At 39.6% G+C, this 19,135-nt stretch overlaps 1 long non-coding RNA gene across 1 annotated transcript; it reads right to left on the bottom strand.

Annotated features, from left to right (window-relative positions):
* Positions 1-12,800: 12,800 nt before the first annotated feature.
* Positions 12,801-15,433, bottom strand: LOC133258470 (uncharacterized). Its single transcript, XR_009740036.1, has 2 exons — positions 14,293-15,433; positions 12,801-13,019 (listed from the first exon to the last, which is right to left on the bottom strand). It is a non-coding gene; the product is annotated as an uncharacterized LOC133258470 (long non-coding RNA).
* Between the last annotated feature and the right edge of the window lie 3,702 nt (positions 15,434-19,135).

Below are 19,135 nucleotides of genomic sequence, written 5' to 3' on the forward strand. Positions count from 1 at the left end.
AGGCTCCCCCATCCCTGGGATTCTCCAGGCAAGAACACTGAAGTGGGTTGCCATTTCCTTCTCCAATGCATGGAAGTGAAAAGTGAAAGTGAAGTCACTCAGTCGTGTCCGACTCTTCGCGACCCCGTGGACTGCAGCCCACCAGGCTCCCCCGTCCCTGGGATTCTCCAGGCAAGAACACTGGAGTGGGTTGCCATTTCCTTCTCCAATGCACGGAAGTGAAAAGTGAAAGTGAAGTCGCTCAGTCGTGTCCGACTCAGTCGTGTCCGACTCTTCGAGACCCCATGGACTGCAGCCCACTATGCTCCTCCATCCATGGGATTTTCCAGGCAAGAACACTGGAGTGGGGTGCCATCGCCTTCTCCTGTAAGCCAGAGCTAAAACATTCTGACTTAAAAATATTGTAGATTAAAAGCTGGGCAACCTTTCAACAAACAAAAATTAAAGAAAGCTAGAGTCATGATCTTAGTATCAGATATGGGGTTTCAGGCCCATATGCATTAAATAAAACTAATAAGGTTATAATTCACAGTGGAGATACAGGTATGGATATTCATGCTCTGCCCAAAACAAGAGTGAAATAGTAGTAATAAAGCAGAAATTAAAAAAATTATAAATAAATAGGGAGAAACATACTAGCAATACAAGCCCTTAACTTACTTTTCTCACAGACCAAAATTAAGTGACTAAAAGACTTAACTATTATAATTAGCAGGGTAGATCTGATAATACATACAGATGTATATAACCAACGTTGAACACAGCAACTACATGTCCAAGTGTTCAAGTCACATTTACAAAAATTGATCACCTATTATGCTACATAGAAAACCTTAATGAATTTTGCAAAGTAGAAATAATACAAATGTTCTGATTCTTATGCAATGAAATAAGAAACATATGAAAATCTAAAAAATATTGCATTTATCTTTTCAATTATTTAAGAAATAATTTTATTGTTTTGTTTGACTTATTTTTGAGCACTAAGAAACTGACATTATACAGTAAGGACTTTTCTAGGACTTTTCTTTCATTTTCACTCAATGTCATCGTCCCAGTCATCTATCCTTGTCTATCCCTTTGTCATCACTGCAAAACTCAGTGGCTTAGAACGACAAACATCATTTGTAACTGATGGACCTAAGTGGACATTTCATGCTGTCTCTAGATTCAGGAGTTTAAGAAAAGCATGGTTGTGGCTCAGAGCCTCTTAAGTGTTTGAAATCCAATGATTTCTAGAGCCAGAGTCATCTCTGAAACATCTTCACTCATATTTCTGCTGTCTGAGCTGGTAACACAAGCATAGCTTCTCGGTCTACCTCTATTTCTAGGTATTCTTTCCACGGAGTCTTTTCAACTTGGTGACTATAGGGTCATCAGACTACTTACAAAGCAGCTTAGCACTCCAAAGGCCAAGAGGGAAGTACATTGCCTTTTATCATGAGCACTCAGAAACCACATAGCCTCTGTCCTGTATGAGTTGAAGCAGTCACAAAGACACAGCAAATTCAAAGGGAGAAAACACAGACTCCACTTCTTGATGTGGGAGGTGGTGGTGGAGAGGGTGGAGAAGGTTCTGGAAGAACATTCGGGACCAGAAATAATACTGTGGCTGTTTTGGGAAAATATCCTCCGCCATAATTATCTTTCAAAGATAAGTCATGGTTTTTTGTTTTCATCATTGAGAACAGTTCAGTTCAGTTCAGTCGCTCAGTCATGTCCAACTCTTTGCGACTCCATGGACTGCAGCACGCCAGGCTTCCCTGTCCATCACCAACTCCTGGAGCCTACGCAAACCCATGTCCATCATGTTGGTGATGCCATCCAACCATCTTATCCTCTGTTGTCCCCTTCTCCTCCCACCATCAATCTTTCACAGCATCAGGGTCTTTTCCAATGAGTCAGCACTTCACATCAGGTGGCCAAAGTATTGGAGCTTCAGCTTCAGCATCAGTCCTTCCAATGAAAATTCAGGACTGATTTCCTTTAGGATTGACAGGTTGGATCTCCTTGCAGTCCAAGGAACTCTCAAGAATCTTCTCCAACACCACAGTTCAAAAGCATCAAATCTGTCTGAGAACACTTCATTTTATTAATCCATTCTTCTGTTGGTAGACATTTAAATGGTTTTCAATGTTTTGCTCTTGTGAATATCTTTGCTGGAGACATTCTTGTATAAGTCTCCTGGTAACAGGTGTGCAAGTTACAGCTCTTGGGAATAAACCTAGGCACAGGAATGATGTGTCATAGAGTACCAGGTATTTCACTTTGCAGCATAATATTACATTTTCTTCCACGCGAGTTGAATCCATTTAGAATCGGTCATCAGCTCCAGTTTCTTCCACTCTGTACCTTCCCTCCACTCTTTTCCTTTCCCTTTATGTATATATGTATCATAAGAGTGTATTGGCTACTTTACAAGGTATATTTTAAAAATTCAGAATTTTTGTTTGTTTTTCTCACTGCTACATTCTCAGTGCTTAGAAAAATGTTTGGAAAACAAAAATTTGTTAAATGAATGTAGCTTTGTGTCCTGTGACAAGTAACTGAACTTGGCTTATTGGAGATTTATTTGTAAGTTTGAGGTTTAACTATTTTCTTTTAAAATTAAAAGTACTTTAATTCAAGAGTAACACTTGCAGTAGGAGAACATTAAAAAAGCATGAAAGGAATGGGTACAATGGCCCTTTGCTTTTCAAGTCTTTGTCTATTCTAAAATTTTCAATAATTTTAGAATTTAAAGACAAAAACATGACTTCTGATTCCACTATGATTTTCCTCACTATTTTATTCTACGTCCTCTTATTCCTGAGTCTCTGCTTTCGTCATTCCAGTTTGAGTGGTGGAAGGGCTCTAGCATTGAAAAAGAGTTAAAAGAAAGATACACTGAGTAATATTTCAAAACATTGTCACTATTCTCTCATACTGTCCTGAAGCAGCCCTTATGGTACGTAGGGAGTAACTGTGGAAGTCAAGTGCCTGAGGCTCAGTGGAGTTAAATGACTTGCCCAGGGTCATACAAAAAGTAATCACAAGTTGAAACCACCTCAGCCTGATTTTAAAGCCCATATAGTGTCCTATATATGTGTGCTGTAAGCCCATATATCTGTCCAAATACAGATAATTTACTTATTTTTTCCAATCCTTAAAAAAAAAAAAACTATTTATTTTACTGTAGAAAATTCACCGAATACAGAAAAATAGAAATAAAAAAATTGAAGATCATGTGAAATTCTACTTTGGAGATTTGACAGTAAGTGTTCAATATTTTGGTTAATATCTTTTTGTATCTGTGTGGGCCATGTATGTTAATATAAACTTACCATAAATGAGGTCATAAATGTTTTTTGACTTCCTTTCTGCATTTAACAATGAATCACAGGGGATTTCTTTATCAGTGTATAAAGAGATACACTTTTAATGACTTCCTAGTGTCCATTATATATATAAGCATGACAATTTATTAATCAATATTTTGCAAATATATAAAATGCTGTAATAAATACTCTTATACGTATATCTTTTTTCCACAGTTTTCTTTTTATGAGACATTTCTTGTCTCAAATATTAAAATATGCAGAACTTGCAGAGAACTTGTAGAACTCATCTGATCAAACACCAGTTTACCTGATTTTACAGCCAAGATCCCTAAAGCGGGGCAGAAGGTATTTGTAAAACCACATTATTCAAGGTATAAATAAGACCAGGAAATGATTGCTTAGAGAAATAATTGTAATTTTAAAAAGATGTTTTGCTATAGCCGTGATTTAACTTTTGTGGGGAAGGAGATGGAAGTTGCTTATGCTCACTCACTCTGAGGTAGAGCAGTAGCCCATGACAAGGTGGACCCAAACACTAGTATAGCACAAACAAGGAGCTCAGAGCGGTCACTGAAGACGGTCAGCTTAAGCCATGTTCTGCCTGATCCCTTCAGCTTCCTGTGGATCCATTACAAAATCCTGAACTTTACCCCAGACTTGTCATTAATCTTCATCATGCCCTGAAAAACTGGACCAGAAATGTCAACATGCTTGGATAGGCCAATTGTTTGGATCAGAGAAAACCATTAGGCAGGGGAAATTAGTGATCTGGGATTCCAGTTGTCTTGGTTAATTGCCACTGGGGAAGATGGCCGCTGGCATCTGAGACGTTCTCTGTCTCAGACGGCACTCACCAGGGAGACTCCCAACCAATATCCTCCCTGCCCTAGGGACGGCCTGCTTTCAGTTTCTTGTGCCTCACTCCTCTTCATTTTTTAAGAATTATTTAAATTCGTATTGAAAATTTATTTTCTTTATTTTTATTGAAAATTTAAGTTAATTTTTATTTACAATGTCTTGTTAGTTTCAGGTGTTCAGCACAGTGATTCAGTTTTATATATATGTGTGTGTGTGTGTGTATATATATATATCTTCTTTTTTCAGACTCTTTCCCTTTATAGATTATTACTGAGTATAGTTCCTGTGCTATAAAGTAGGTCGTTGTTGGTTCATTCCTATATACATTGCTGTGTAAGTTGCTGAGTTTGCGCAAAGCCCGGGAGACGGTGAAGGACTGGGAAGCCTGGGGTGCTGCAGGCCATGGGGTCGCAGAGAGTTGGGCACAACTGAGCGATTGAACAACAAGTTGCCAGTTGCTTCTGCTGCACTTTGTTGGTTTGTTCTTATTCAACTTTAAAATGTTATGACATTTAAAATCACGCTTTTCTGTAAAATCTTCATAATGACTGGTGGAAATAAGTGGAACCCGGATAGTGCAGGTTCTGGCAGGCTGAGATGAGAGAGCAGGGGAGGGCCCTGTGGGTGGTCTGGGAGGTCCTCGGGAGGGCAGGACCTGCAGAGGCTTCGGGGGCTGGAGGCTGAGTGAAGACATGTGTGTGGCTGCAGGATGTTGGGCTGGATTCCTTCCCAGCCATCCGGTGGGGGATTTGTGGAGTGGGGAGGGGGAACTAGGGGGAGTGTAAGATAGAGGCGATCTGGAAGGTGCTCTGAGTTCTTGGAGCAATCTTCCAGTAGGATGAAGAAGCCGGCAGTGATCTTCCAGTGTTGCAGATGTGAACAATTCAAGTTCCAGGATTAGGTAGGTGGAAGGCCCCTGGAATCCAGTACTCAGACTCCCGCTTCTTGGTGAGAATCTGCTTTTTCTGAACTTCTGAACTTGGATTACAAAGCTATCATCAAGCTTCTTGAGGGAAAAAAAATAAAAAAGGGTTCAAAACAAATTGAGTCCCAAAGAAAAGTAAATCTTGGGCAATCATGGGAAAGGGAAACAATGGAGGGACCAAGTTGATTGTCAAGAGATGATTAGATTACTTGAATAAAAAGATCTCATGTGGAAATCAAGCATTCAGTGGGGGAAGAAGGATGTAGAACAGGAGAAGAAAAAGCTTGAAAGTGTTACTCTTAACGAGCTTTGTGGAATTTTGCCTGACACATAGGTAGTTTGCAATGAATGCTCACCAGATGAATAAATGAAGCTCTGCTACAAGAGACAAAACAAACTGATAAAAAGTCATCCACTAATCTGGATTGTAATTCACTGAGATTTTGTAAAATTTTTAGAGTTAAAAGAGCTGTTGGAGGTGGTTGGTTGATTAGCACATAGTGGATACCTACTATGTGTTAGTAAAAGGGATTGGAATACAGGATACCCCAGTTCTTTGCCTAAATAGGTGGAAACAGATGTGTTTCCTACCCCTCCGATACTTCAAGGCAAAGCTGAGACCAGAACCCAGAGATCCTGAATCTTAGTTCTTTTCACATTCCATTAGTTCACGTTCTTTCTAGGAATTAAGTGCCCTGGAGGAAGCTTTGTCTACCTGTGTTCCTGAAACCTTGTGCAGTACACACGGGGGACAGCAGATCCAAAACAGGGTGCACCCTTCAGTCTGACCGAAATAGCAAGCGCTGACATGAAAGAATCAGTGTAGCCTTTTGGAAAGCATATTTTTTCAAAAACGTACTATCACATTAAGATGAATCATATGAGAATGTCACAGGTAAGATAACAATACCTTCCTGAATTCCCATCAAGGAAACCCAAATCTAGCAACATTCTGAAAATCATGGAGGGAGATATGGATGTAATAATGCCAAAAATTCTGACACCGAGTGCAATGTTAGTCACAGAAACCTTTGCACAACAATAAAGAATACTGAAACTTGAGAGCTGGTGAAGGCACATATTCCATTATTACTTGAGTGTACTCTGGAGCAACTGAGAAATTTTGATGCATGGCACCTGTAACCTCAAGGTAGAGTAGTTGCTGTATGTCTTAAGGTTAATCACTTCTTTTATTTTCATTCAATAATCCAATATATCCTCTAATTTTGATTTTATTTCTGAAGGACACCTTTCTATTGAGAAGGTATTACTCCAACTAGTTGAAGTGAGCATTACAATCCACCTGGCTGTAATAGTTTTTGGTGTAAATTAATAAATTGGCATTTTGGTTTATCAATGCTTTGCAATGTGGTTAATGTGAATTAATTAGCTCAGCAGAGAGAATTAGAAGCCCAATTGCAGGGTATTAAATATAGCTCCCCATTATATATAGTAGGACCTTGCTACTTGTTTATCCGTTCTATACATAATAGTTTGCATCTGCTAAACCCAAACTCCCAATCCACCTCTCCCCTACCACCACATCCTTGGTAACCACACGTCTGTTGTTTACGTGTGTGAGTCTGTCTCATGGAAAGTTCATTTCTTTCACATTTTCTATTCCACATGTAAGTGATAATATCATATCCTATAATAAACTATCATGGAAAACATTATGAAAAAATATATATGTGTGTGTGTATAAGTGAATCAGCTTGCTGTACAGTAGAAATTAATACAATGTTGTAAAGCAACTATACGTCCATAAAATTAATAAATAAACTTATAATGGTAGAAAAGTCCAATTGCAGAACTTAAAAATGTAGGAACATAGTATCTTCTTTAGCATAGGGCCATGGCATGATGATGCATGCGTCTGTACTCTTTGTACGCGTATTTTTCATCTGAACACTGAAGGCAAAATTCTGTACTCATTGGGACGTCAACACTCAGTGAAACTCAGTCTAAAGTAGGTAGGTCTCCCCAGAAACCATAAAGCCTTAGAGGAAAACATAGGCAGAATACTCTCCAACATAGATCACAACAAGATCCTCTATGACCCACCTCCCAGAATAATGGAAATAAAAACAAAAGTAAACAAATGGGATCTAATTAAACTTAAAAGCTTTTGCGTAAGGAAGGTAACTATAAACAAGGTGAAAAGGCAGCCTTCAGAATGGGAGAAAATAATAGCAAATGAAACAACTGACAAAGAACTAATCTTCAAAATATACAAGCAGTTCAATACCAGAAAAATGAACAACCCAATCAAAAAGTGGGCAAAAGAACTAAACAGACATTTCTCCAAAGAAGACATGCAGATGGCTAGTAAACACATGAAAAGATGCTCAACATGACTCATTATTAGAGGAATGTAAATCAAAACCATAATGAAGATTCATCTCATGCCAGTTAGAATGGCCACTATCAAAAAGTCTACAAACATTAAATGCTGGAGAGGATGTGGGGGAAAGGGAACCCCTTACACTGTCGGTGGAAATGCAAACTGATACAGACACTATGGAGAACAGTGTGGAGATTCCTTAAAAACCTGAGAATAGAACTGCCATATGACCCAGCAATCCCACTGCTGGGCATACACACCATGAAAATCAGAATTGAAAGAGACACATGTACCCCAGTGTTCATGCAGCACTGTTTACAATAGCTAGGACTTGAGGCAACCTAGATGTCCATTCATCAGCAGACAAATGGATAAGGAAGTTGTGGTACATATGCACAATGGAATATTACTCTGTTATGAAAAGGAAAACATTTGAGTCAGATCTAATGAGGTGGATGAAACTGGAGCCTATTATATTGAGTGAAGTAAGTCAGAAAGAAAAACACAAATACTGCATACTAATGCATATGTATGGAATTTAGAAAGATGGTAATGATAATCCTACATGGCTTCTCTGGTGACTCAGAGGTTAAAGCATCTGCCTGCAATGTGGGAGACCTGGGTTCGATCCCTGAGTCGGGAAGATCCCCTGGAGAAGGAAATGGCAGCCCACTCCAGTATTCTTGCCTGGAGAATCCCATGGACAGAGGAGCCTGGTAGGCTCCAGTCCATGGGGTCACAAAGAGTCGGACACGACTGAGCGACTTCACTTCACTTCACTTCACATGCAGGGCAGCAATAAAGACATAGATGTAAAGAAAAGACTTTTGGACTCTGTGGGAGAAGGCAAGGGTGGGATGATGTGACAGAATAGCACTGAAACATGTGTATTACCATGTGTGAAATAGATCACCAGTGCAAGTTCGATGCATGAAGCAGGGCACCCAAAGCCAGTGCTCTGGGACAACCCAGAAGGATAAGGTAGGGAGGGAAGTGGCGGAGCGGGGTTCAGGATGGGGGGACACATGTATACCCATGGTTGATTCACCTTGATGTATGGCAAAAGTCATCACAATATTGTAAAGTAATTATCCTCCAATTAAAATAAATTAATTAACTGAAAAAAAATAAAGTAGGTAAGTCTCCAACTGTCTCTCATACCCATGTTATTTACTCCATATTGTAACTAAATGCTCCGTAAATACAAAGAAGTGGGATGTATTCTTTTATTAAGTCTTAATTAATTAAAGTTTTGGCTGGGTTGCTTGCAGAATTTTAGGTCCTCAACCAGGGATCAAACCCAGGCCCATCAGTGAAAGTGCTGAGCCCTAAACACTGGACCACCAGGGAATTGCCAATGTGGGATATATTCTTATAAATATTTTGTTGCAAATAGAAGAGAACTAGGGAATCTGTTGATAGTGATTCTGTTTTCTGTTTTCTATGGAAGGTCTCAGCCTAAATTTGTGTACATATTCAGACCTTTCCAAAAGGCAGAGAGCATAGAACAAAAATGAAACGTCTTTATGTCAATGTCAAATGAGCCTGAGGGAGATAAAAAATGAGGGAGATAAAAAACACATAGGCCTTGTGTTCCTTCCCTGCAGCCCCACCTTGAGAAATCAGGTTACCGAGTTCCCTCCTTAGTCTTAGAAGCATACGAACTGGAAAGGGAAAAAGCGCAGGAAGGTCAGGGTTGATGGAGAGTGGGGGATGGAAAAGGACAGCAGGAGGAATCATTTTGAGTAGTTGACTCAAGAGAACTTCTGACCGAGAAACTTTGAAGTTCAGTCAGGTTTTGGTCTGCTCTAATTAACCAAAAGTGCTAATACACCAAGTTCACTGCTTGTGGAAACTTTTAAAGTTCTGATAAGCATGAGGAAGAATAGCTCCTTCTTACCCTTTTCACCAGGGCATCCGTTAGAACAGAGCAGGGGAGCAGCTGCGGTGGAACCACAGCAGGTAGGATAAAGAGGAAGTCATGTCGTCGTGTGGAAGATGTCTGTGTCATGGAGCAAGGGTGTCAATCTGGGACATTCCGGGGTGTTTTGGAGCCGTTCTGGTGAGGCGTCATTAAACCGGACTAGGATTTGGGGAAGGTGGTTGAATTGGAGCAATTGCAAATGTGTTAGTCTGTGCTGAGCCACACTTTAAAAATTGCTGTTAGAGCCTGTAGCGGGCTGTATAGTGTCCACCCCAATTCGTGCACCCTCAAAATCTCAGAATGTAGTCTTTTTTGAAAATAGAGTATTTGAAGATGGAATTAGCTAAGGTTCTAAGATGAAATCATTCTGAATTTATTTGTTGATTTTCAGTTGCTAAGTCACGTCCACCCCTTTGCAACTCCATGGACTGCAGCATGCCAGGCTTCCCTGTCCTTCACTATCTCCCAGAGTTTACACAAACTCATGTCCATTGAGTCGATGATGCCATCCAACCATCTCATCTTTGGCTGCCCCCTTCTCCTCCTGCCCTCAATCTTTCCCAGCATTAGGGTCTCTTCCAATAAGTCAGCTCTCTGCACTAGGTGACCAAAGTATTGGCGCTTCAGCTTCAGCATCAGTCCTTCCAATGAATATTCAGTATTGATTTCCTTTAGGATTGACTGGCTTGATCTCCTTGGTGTCCAAGAGACTGTCAAGGGTCTTCTCCAGCACCACAGTTCAAAAGCATCAATTCTTCTGCACTCAGCCTTTTTTATGGGCCAACTCTCACATCTGTACATGACTACTGGAAAAACCATAGCTTTGAGTATACAAACCTTTGTTGGCAAAGTCATGTCTCTGCTTTTTAATATGCTGTCTAGGTTTGTCATAACTTTTCTTCCAAGGAGCAAATGTCTTAATTTCATGGCTACAGTCACCATCCGCAGTGATTTTGGAGCCCAAGAAAATAAAACATGTCACTGTTTCCATTTTTCCCAGTCTATGTGCCATGAAGTGATGGGACTGGATGCTATGATCTTAATTTTTTGAATGTTGAGTTTTAAGCCAACTTTTTCACTCTCTTCTTTTGTGCACATCAAGAGGCAGCCAAAACATGGATTTAGGATGGACCCTAAATCCAGTAATTGATGACTTTATAGGAGAAAGGAGAGGGAGACTTAGACACATACAGAGACACAGGGAGAAAAATTCATATGAAGATAAAGAGTGGAGAAGGCAATGGCACCCCACTCCAGTACTCTTGCTTGGAAACTCCCATGGACAGAGGAGCCTGGTAGGCTGCAGTCCATGGGGTCGTGAAGAGTCAGACATGACTGAGGGACTTCACTTTCACTTTTCACTTTCATGCATTGGAGAAGGAAATGGCAACCCACTCCAGTGTTCTTGCCTGGAGAAGCCAAGGGACGGGGGAGCCTGGTGGGCTGCCGTCTACGGGGTCACACAGAGTCGGACACGACTGAAGCTACTTAGCAGCAGAGAAAGAGATTGGAATAGTGAACTGAACTTCCTGTGCTTTATAGTGAGTTCCCACTAGCTATTTTACACACGGGAGTGTATTTATCATCAATCACAAATAATCTCCCTATTCATCCCACCCTCCCCTTCCCTAGCTCTGCTATTCTTTACATCTGTGTCTCTGTTCCTATCTTGGAAATAGTCTCAGCTTGCTGCTCTGTGATGACCTAGATGAGTGGTGGGGGAGTGGGGGGTGGGGGGAAGCAGGTCCAAGAGGAAAAGGATATATGTATACTTATGGCTAGTTCACTTCATTGAACAGCACAAACTAACATAACATTGTAAAGCAATTATACTCCACTAAAAAAAGAAAGAGATTGGAGTAATGGAGCTACAAGCTACAAATCAAGGGATGCCAAGTGTTGCCAGAGTCACTGGAAGCTGGTAAAGAGGTATGGAACAGACTCTCCCTCAGAAACTCCAGAAGGGACCACCATGCAATGTCTTAATCTCAGACTTCTGGTCTCCATGCGTGCATGCTAAGTTGCTTCAGTCATGTCCAATGCTTTGTGACTCTATAAGACCATAGGCCACCAGTCTCCTCCATCCATGGGATTCTCCAGTCAAGAGTACTGGAGTGGGTCACCATGCCTTCCTCCAGGGGATCTATCTGACCCAGGGATCAAGCCTGTGTCTCTTGCATTACAGGTGGATTCTTTATAACTGAGCCACTGGGGAAGCTCCTCTGGCCTCCAGACTGTGAGAAAATAAACTTCTATAGTTTTAAGTCACCAAATTTCTGGCAATTTGTTATAGCCTTCCTAGGAAAGTAACACACAACCCATCTTGCTCAATTTTAGATCCTGGGAAGTGTGGCGCATGGAAATGTGCATGGCATAGTTGTTTGCTTAGCAACTGAATAGAGATTAATTTTAATTCTCCTCACCTCTGCCTTCCTCATGCACTTCTTAGATATAAGGAAACAACACACCCAAAAGGACTCACGGATAAAGACTCAAGGGTCAGAAGGAGTCATAAGAAATATTCAAAATACTCTTTTCATTCCCTGATCAAGTTAGAGACAGATTTTAAGTTATTCTACTTCGTTTGTTTTCGTTTTTGCTGCCCTGGGTTTTGGTTGCTGCATGCAGGATTTCTCTAGTTGTGGTGCACAGGCTTCTCACTGCGGTGGCTTTTCTTCTTGCAGATCAAAGGGCTCTAGGATCCATAGGTTCAGTAGTTGTGCTACACAGGCTCAGCTGCCCTGGAGCACGTGGAATCTTCCTGGACCAGGGATTGAACCCATGTCCCCTGCATTGGTAGGTGGATTCTTAATCACTGGACCACCAGGGAAGTCCCTAAATTATTCTACTTTAAATTAATAGGTTTTTATTTCTATCATGTTGGCAACTTGTCTTTAAGAAAATATTTTTCCTATCATGGAGAATTCTTTTTAATGAAGTATACAGATTCCATGGCGAAGTGAACGTGGGGAAAGTGGCAGCCAGAGACAAGACTTCCATTTGCACAAGAAAGAGTTTTCTGCTACAGAATCTTAAACCACTAAAACCTGTCATCACAACACAGTTAGGACCACTGGACTTCTCTTGCAAAGTATACTATGTTATGTGTTCAAGTCAGCTGTGAATCCCATGAAATAACATTGTCTTTCTCCTGCTCTCTGTCCAATGTCCTCCTCCTCCTCAAACACCAAAGAACCCTCTAGTTTGGCAACACAGGTTGATCAACACTGAAGAGACCTTGACCAATGTCTCCTTTATCTTTAACCTTAACCCAGTACTAGCACTGACCTCTTCAGGTCTGGTTCATAAATAAAGCCAGATGCTAGTTTTGGGGGTTCCTGAGTCTTCCTCCAGCAGTCCATCCTAACAATCCGAAAGCTTGCCTGTATGTGCGTGTGTGTGTAAGAAATAATAATGGCTCTATGATCGTAGGATATAAGGCTGTTTATTTGTTCTTCTCTTTCATTTTGCTTCCTCAGTGCTCTCTTGCTTCTCCGGATTCTGCTTGCTTCTCCTCACCTCCCTTGTCAGCATTTTCAGTCTTTATTTTCCACCCCTGGCAGAGGTCTGCAGGTCAACCGTGGAATTACAGGTCAGCAGTGGCATTGCTTTGAGTGCCAGGCCAAGGTCCTTACGACTATTACTGCTCTGTTAACAGAGGAAAATGGCAAATTATACTGAATAAAATAATAATTCTGAAGTTAGAGTATGTATTTTAAAAAGCATGTGTAAAAGATGGACTTGAAAATGAAAACAGACTATACCAAAGACTAGACAGGCAAAAATAAGTAAAAAGAACCAAGGAAAATAAGTGAGCTGCTAAAGTCCTAGATGTTTATGTTTAGAAGAGAAAGTGGATGGATGAGTGGATGGGGACAGGGTATTGGATTTAGTGGAAGAATGGGTGGAAGATTGAAAAGAAGTATTAAATAAAATGAGAGAGGGTAATCAGGAGAAGATGGGAAGGGAGAGCTGAGGTCATCAGTATAGAGGAGACAAATAAAATAGAGGAAAATGAGAAAGAATAAAAGAAGAAACACCAGCATGATGCGTAAGAAAATGGATAGAGATAATAATGGAGGAACTGAAGATAACAAAAAGGTGTATTTCAGGAGCGGCCACATCTGGTCATTGCCTTCTAATGAACAGATTTCAATAATTTATGACAGTGCTTCTGTGTCTCCTTTGGAAACCAAGATGATGGAGGAGGAAGTCTTCTGCCTGAAAGAAGGATTGTACTCTTGTTCTACTTGCTGCTGTCTTAGTTAAGCAATCACATCTTTTAACCCCTCTAGTTTATTTCCAAGGTAAAATAAAAGTATATATATGGGCTTCTTGCTCTTTTAAGACTTTATGTATTCTTGGGACTTCACTGGCGGTCCAATGGTTAACACTCTGAGCTTACACTGCAGGGGGTCTGGGTTTGATTCCTGATCAGAGAACCAAGATTCTACATGCCACATAGCATGGCTAAATAAATAAATAAAGACTTTGTGTATTCTTAAATAAATTTAAGTTAAATAGATTAATCAAGAGGCAATATGGGAATGCTATTTTTATTATCTACATTCATATATTGAATATTTATACTTTTACTGTAATTTATTTATATTTTAATTTTCTTGTAATTTCTTTTAATATTCCAAGTAGAAGGTGATAACACATGAAAATAGGTAGAAGAACTTGTCATGCTTAAGTTCTCTGGATCTGTGACAACAAAAGAATGTGCTAAATTACTTTTAAATATGTTAGTTTGAGATGACTCATTTAAATAGTTTTCTGAAGTACCAAACAAATGCATTCTTTAAAAGCCTAAAAGACATGATGAAGGTTATAAGTTGATTGTCCAAGTCCAGATATGATTGAATGACTAAATGCTTTCAGTTTAAATAATGGAAAATCCAGCTAAACAGTAGCTTACCCTTGTAGCACATCTGGTAACTGGCAGCCGCAGAAACAGCCTTAGCTATTAAATGGGCTCAACCAGAGCCCTTGACCCTTTTCACCCTTCAACTTCACCATCCTTCTGTGCTTGTTGCCTCATGGTTGCAAGACAGCTGCCACATCTCCAGACATTATGTCTTTACTTCAGTATCACAAGCAGGAATGGATAAGTCCCTGTACACTACTTTTGAGGCTAGAAGGAAAATACCAGGTTTCCCTTGATGTATCATTAACCAGAACTGATTCACATGCTAATTTGGGACCAAATCCATTAATAGAAGGGAATGAGATTATTATAAATGACTTGGACCAGTCATGACTCATTCCTTGGAGCTAAGTCAGCATCCTATCTTGCTTGAAATCAGATCTTTGCCCACTGCAAAAGGATGTTTCACTTAGCAGGTAGGAAAAGCATAATGACAACAAACTGGGTGAGCCCCCAAAAGACAAACTTGGGATATCTAAGAGACTTAAAGGGGCAAATTCTAGAGAATGTATTTAATTCCTGATTGGTAGTTCAGGATGTATTGATTCAGTAGGATTTTGAACTAGTGCACACATGTTTTCTTCTTAACAACTAAAATCTCATCCCTGTTAGAAAACAATATAATACTTAAGTCCTCCTTATGCCACTTTTTACATATATCTCCCTCTTGATATTTATTTATCTTTAATTCTTTTCTGCACTGACTCCTACCTCCATTCTTTTTTGTCTACCCATTACCTTTTCACTTTGTTCTGTTCTTTAGACTCTGACTCACCCTCTACTTTGTTCTAATGTTAAATACACAGCACTGCACATTTGATACAAAAGTTCATTAGGATTCCTCCACACACTTAACCTTTTTCAGATGGGTGCTTCAATAGTTGGCTCTTCTCCCACTGAAGCCAGGTTATCTAATTGATTTATATTATCCAGGTGCCCAACATACACTTTGATTCTCTCCATTCTTTCTCTGCATAGATATTTGCAGGTTATATATCGTGCCTTTGCCATTATGTGGAAGCAAACATAAGGCAAACAAAGCCATATTTTTTTCTTTCACCAAACTAGAACTATGTATCGATCCTTCTCTCTGCTCACCTTGAATGCTTTCATTCTAATACATTCCAGTCTCTTTTTCCACATTCACACACTCTGATCGTATCTTGTTAACTCTTTCCTTTTTATTCTCTGCCTTTTCATCTCACCAGCTACTATATCAAGGTGCTCAAGCAAAGAATGCATTTGAGCATAACTAAGTTGGCTTCTTTGCCCACAGCATGTCCTGTGGGGAGAGGCAAGGCTTGCAACATCTGGTATACCTCCCTCCTTTGCTCACTGAGGCCAGAAGGGAGAAGACAGAAGGCTAGAGGTTTAGTATTAGGAACACTGGAGCCACTATAGGGAAAGTGGAAATAACTCCTTTTCCCAGAGGCTGTCTCTAATTGGAGTTAGGGAAATAAATACAGCAAACTGGAACCACAGAGATTCTAAAAGTATTTCTTTATCTACTTTCACATTTCTTCATATCATATAAAATGAGACTGGTAAGATTCCATGTGAAATGAAAAGTAAGCAAAAATCTGGTGAGTCAGATATATGAAATATCAAGCAAGTCAACTTGGTAACAAGAATTAATTTCTCACTTCTATAAAAGGAACTAGTATTAACAAAGTAGCTAACATATGCCAGGTACTGTGATTTTATACTTTATCTCTTGTTTAATTTAATCCTCCATTGCACTTCATTGTTCCTGACATCTACATAATATAGTCATAACAGATCTTCTCTTTATTATCACCAAAACAGCAATCCTTCATTAGAAGGGAGCAAATGCAAGTTATGTATTAATTTACTTAATTTATACCATTTGTGAAAGTATTCACTAAAGAATGCAATATACTCACAAAGGATGCATTTAATGAATCATCTATACAGTTACCATGAGTATGTTTTGAAAATATGAAATTTGTGAAAGAATGGTTAGACAAACTGGATAAGCAACCTTAAATGAGTCAAAACCAGTAATTTTTAAAAGAAAACCTATCAGAATTCAAAAATTCCCAAAAAGGGTTGGAATGGTTATATCAAAAATGAAATGCATATTTCACTTTTTATACAAATGAGTGACTTTATCATTGGCTGGTGGCTTAGATAGTAAAGAATCTGCCTGCAATTTGAGACTTGGATTCAATCCCTGCGTTAGGAAGATCCCCTGTAGGAAATGGCAACCCACTCCAGTATTCTTGCCTGAAGAATCCCATGGACAGAGCCTGGCAGCCTACAGTCCATAGGGTGGTAAAGAGTTGGACATGACTAAAGCGACTTGGCACGGCACAGCATGGAGCTGGCCTTAAGTCAATGAGTTTTAGGTGTATTTACCTGATAACATAGCAAGGATGTGAAATGGTAGTTCAAATTCTTTGCATCCTGACTCATCTCTGCTGTAAGTGGCATTTGTGAGACAGCTCTGGCCCCTAAGTGCTAGTCGCTTTCCTTGCAGGTGGTCCAGTATGAACAACTTTAGCAAAGGGATGGCAGTTTTAGATGCTATGCAGCCTGTTTTCTGCCCTCTGAGCCCAGACTGGACTCTGGCCCTGTACCTTATTTTGCTCCCTGTATTACAACTTTCTTTTGGCCCTGGTGTGTTTGGCTCGAGTGTTTGCTTGTGTACACCTATCCCTGACTCTGAGTTTTAACTCCTGCCCAGTCCTCATGCCAACTTGGGTACAACTTGTGAAATAGTGCCACTGGTGATATTTGACACAGAGACCATGTGCCTCTCAGTGAAAAGATCAAAGCACTTTCCAAGTTTGACCCAGTGCTGGCTGAAAAGCTGGGCTATATCAGCAGAAACAGTGGCCACAGTACACTTTCTCAAGGCCAGAGTTGGCCATTTAGAATGAAGTGTGCTATAAGAAATGGAAGACACTTGTGACAAAGACTCAGCACATTAGGAGGCTGCTGCTGAAAAATATTTGTGACTTGTTTTCAGATAAATCACCTTTAAACAATTTACCAACCTGAAGAAGCTGGGCTGTTTGGGTAAATCTAATGTAGAAGACACATAAACAATAATCTGATGTCTCTAGAATGAATCAAATAAGAAAAGATTTCTGTGCACCAATTGTTGAGGTTCCTATAACGTGAAAATATTAAGGATTAAAATTCATAGTCCTACAGCATGGCAGCTGTTTTGCATTTATTGAGTTCAGAGCACAAACTAACACAGGCTTCAGACAGAAATTCTTCTTGTTGATTTAATCACCTGGTAGCTTCATGAGAAGAGTCCTAGAAGATTTTATGGTTTATTCTGAAGAAATAAGTTTATGTTTGGGGACTCTTTTTTTAAATAAATGTTATCCACAAATTCAAAGTATAGATCAAAGTATTACTAAGAAAATTATATTACCTGAGGAAATATTCTAATAGAACATGACTGTGACTTTCAAGAATATTGAAATATTTTAATAGGTAATTTATAATTTTTTGTGGCTACAAGAGTTCTGTTCAGGAAATACAATAATAATAATCACCATTATTATGTTCTAACTCTATGTCTGACCCTCTAAAGATGCTTCATAGATATTATCTTATTCAGTCTTTATTCCTGTTTTATAGGTAAGGACATTGATTCATAATATTAATAGCTTGCCTGAGCTCCTATAGTTAATAAGGAGCAGAAACAAGCTTCAAATTCATATATGTCTGACTCTATCTGAAAACTAGAGTAAATAGTAACTAACCCACAAAGGAATTGTGAGGATTAAATGAAGGTATTTATAAGGAAGTGTAATGAGCAGGACCCTATGGGGCCTTTTCTGGGATAGACACCCCCCTCCCTCTTTGCTTTAACTCCTTTCTTTAAACAATAATGTTTTATTTATTTAATTGGAGGATACTTACTTTACAATATTGTGATGGTCTTTGCCATGGTGCACATGTGTTCCCCCTATCCTGAACCCTCCTCCCCACCCCATACCTCTGGGTTGTCCCAGAGCACCGGCTTTGAGTGCCCTGCTTCATGCATGGAACTTGCACCGGTCATCTGTTATACATATGGTAATATACATGTTTCAATGTTATTCTCTCAAATCATCCCACCCTCACCTTCTCCGAGTCCAAAAGTCTGTTCTTCATATCTGTCTCTTTTGCTGTCTTGCATAAAAGATCATCATTACTGTCTTTCTAAATTCTGTATATATGTGATAATATACAGTATTTGTGTTTCTTTTTCTGATTTACTTCGCTCTGTATAACAGGCTCCAGTTTTATCCACTTCGTTAGAACTGACTCAAATGTTTTCTTTTTTATAGCTGAGTAGTTCTATTATGTATATATACCACAACTTCCTTATCCTTTGCCTGTCAATGGACCTATATGTTGCTTCCATGTCCTAGCTATTGTAAATAGTGCTGCAGTGAACACTGGGGTACATGTGTCTCTTTCAATTCTGGTTTCCTTGGTGTGTATGCCCAGCAGTGGGATTGCTGGGTCAATGGCAGTTCTATTCTCAGTTTTTTAAGGAATCTCCACATTGTTCTCTATAGTGTCTGTACCAGTTTGCATTCCCATCAACAGTATAAGAGTGTTCCCTTTTCTCCACACCCTCCCTCTCCAGCATTTACTGTTTGTAGACTTTTTGATGGTGGCCATGCTGACCAGCATGAGATGAATCTTCATTGTGGTTTTGATTTGCATTCCTCTAATAATGAGTGATGTTGAGCATCTTTTCATGTGTTTATTAGCCATCTGCATGTCTTCTTTGGAGAAATGTCTGTTTAGTTCTTTTGCCCACTTTTTGATTGGGTTGTTCATTTTTCTGGTATTGAACTGC

Source organism: Bos javanicus, chromosome 12, assembly GCF_032452875.1.
Source record: "Bos javanicus breed banteng chromosome 12, ARS-OSU_banteng_1.0, whole genome shotgun sequence".
NCBI classification, from domain to species: Eukaryota; Metazoa; Chordata; class Mammalia; order Artiodactyla; family Bovidae; genus Bos; species Bos javanicus.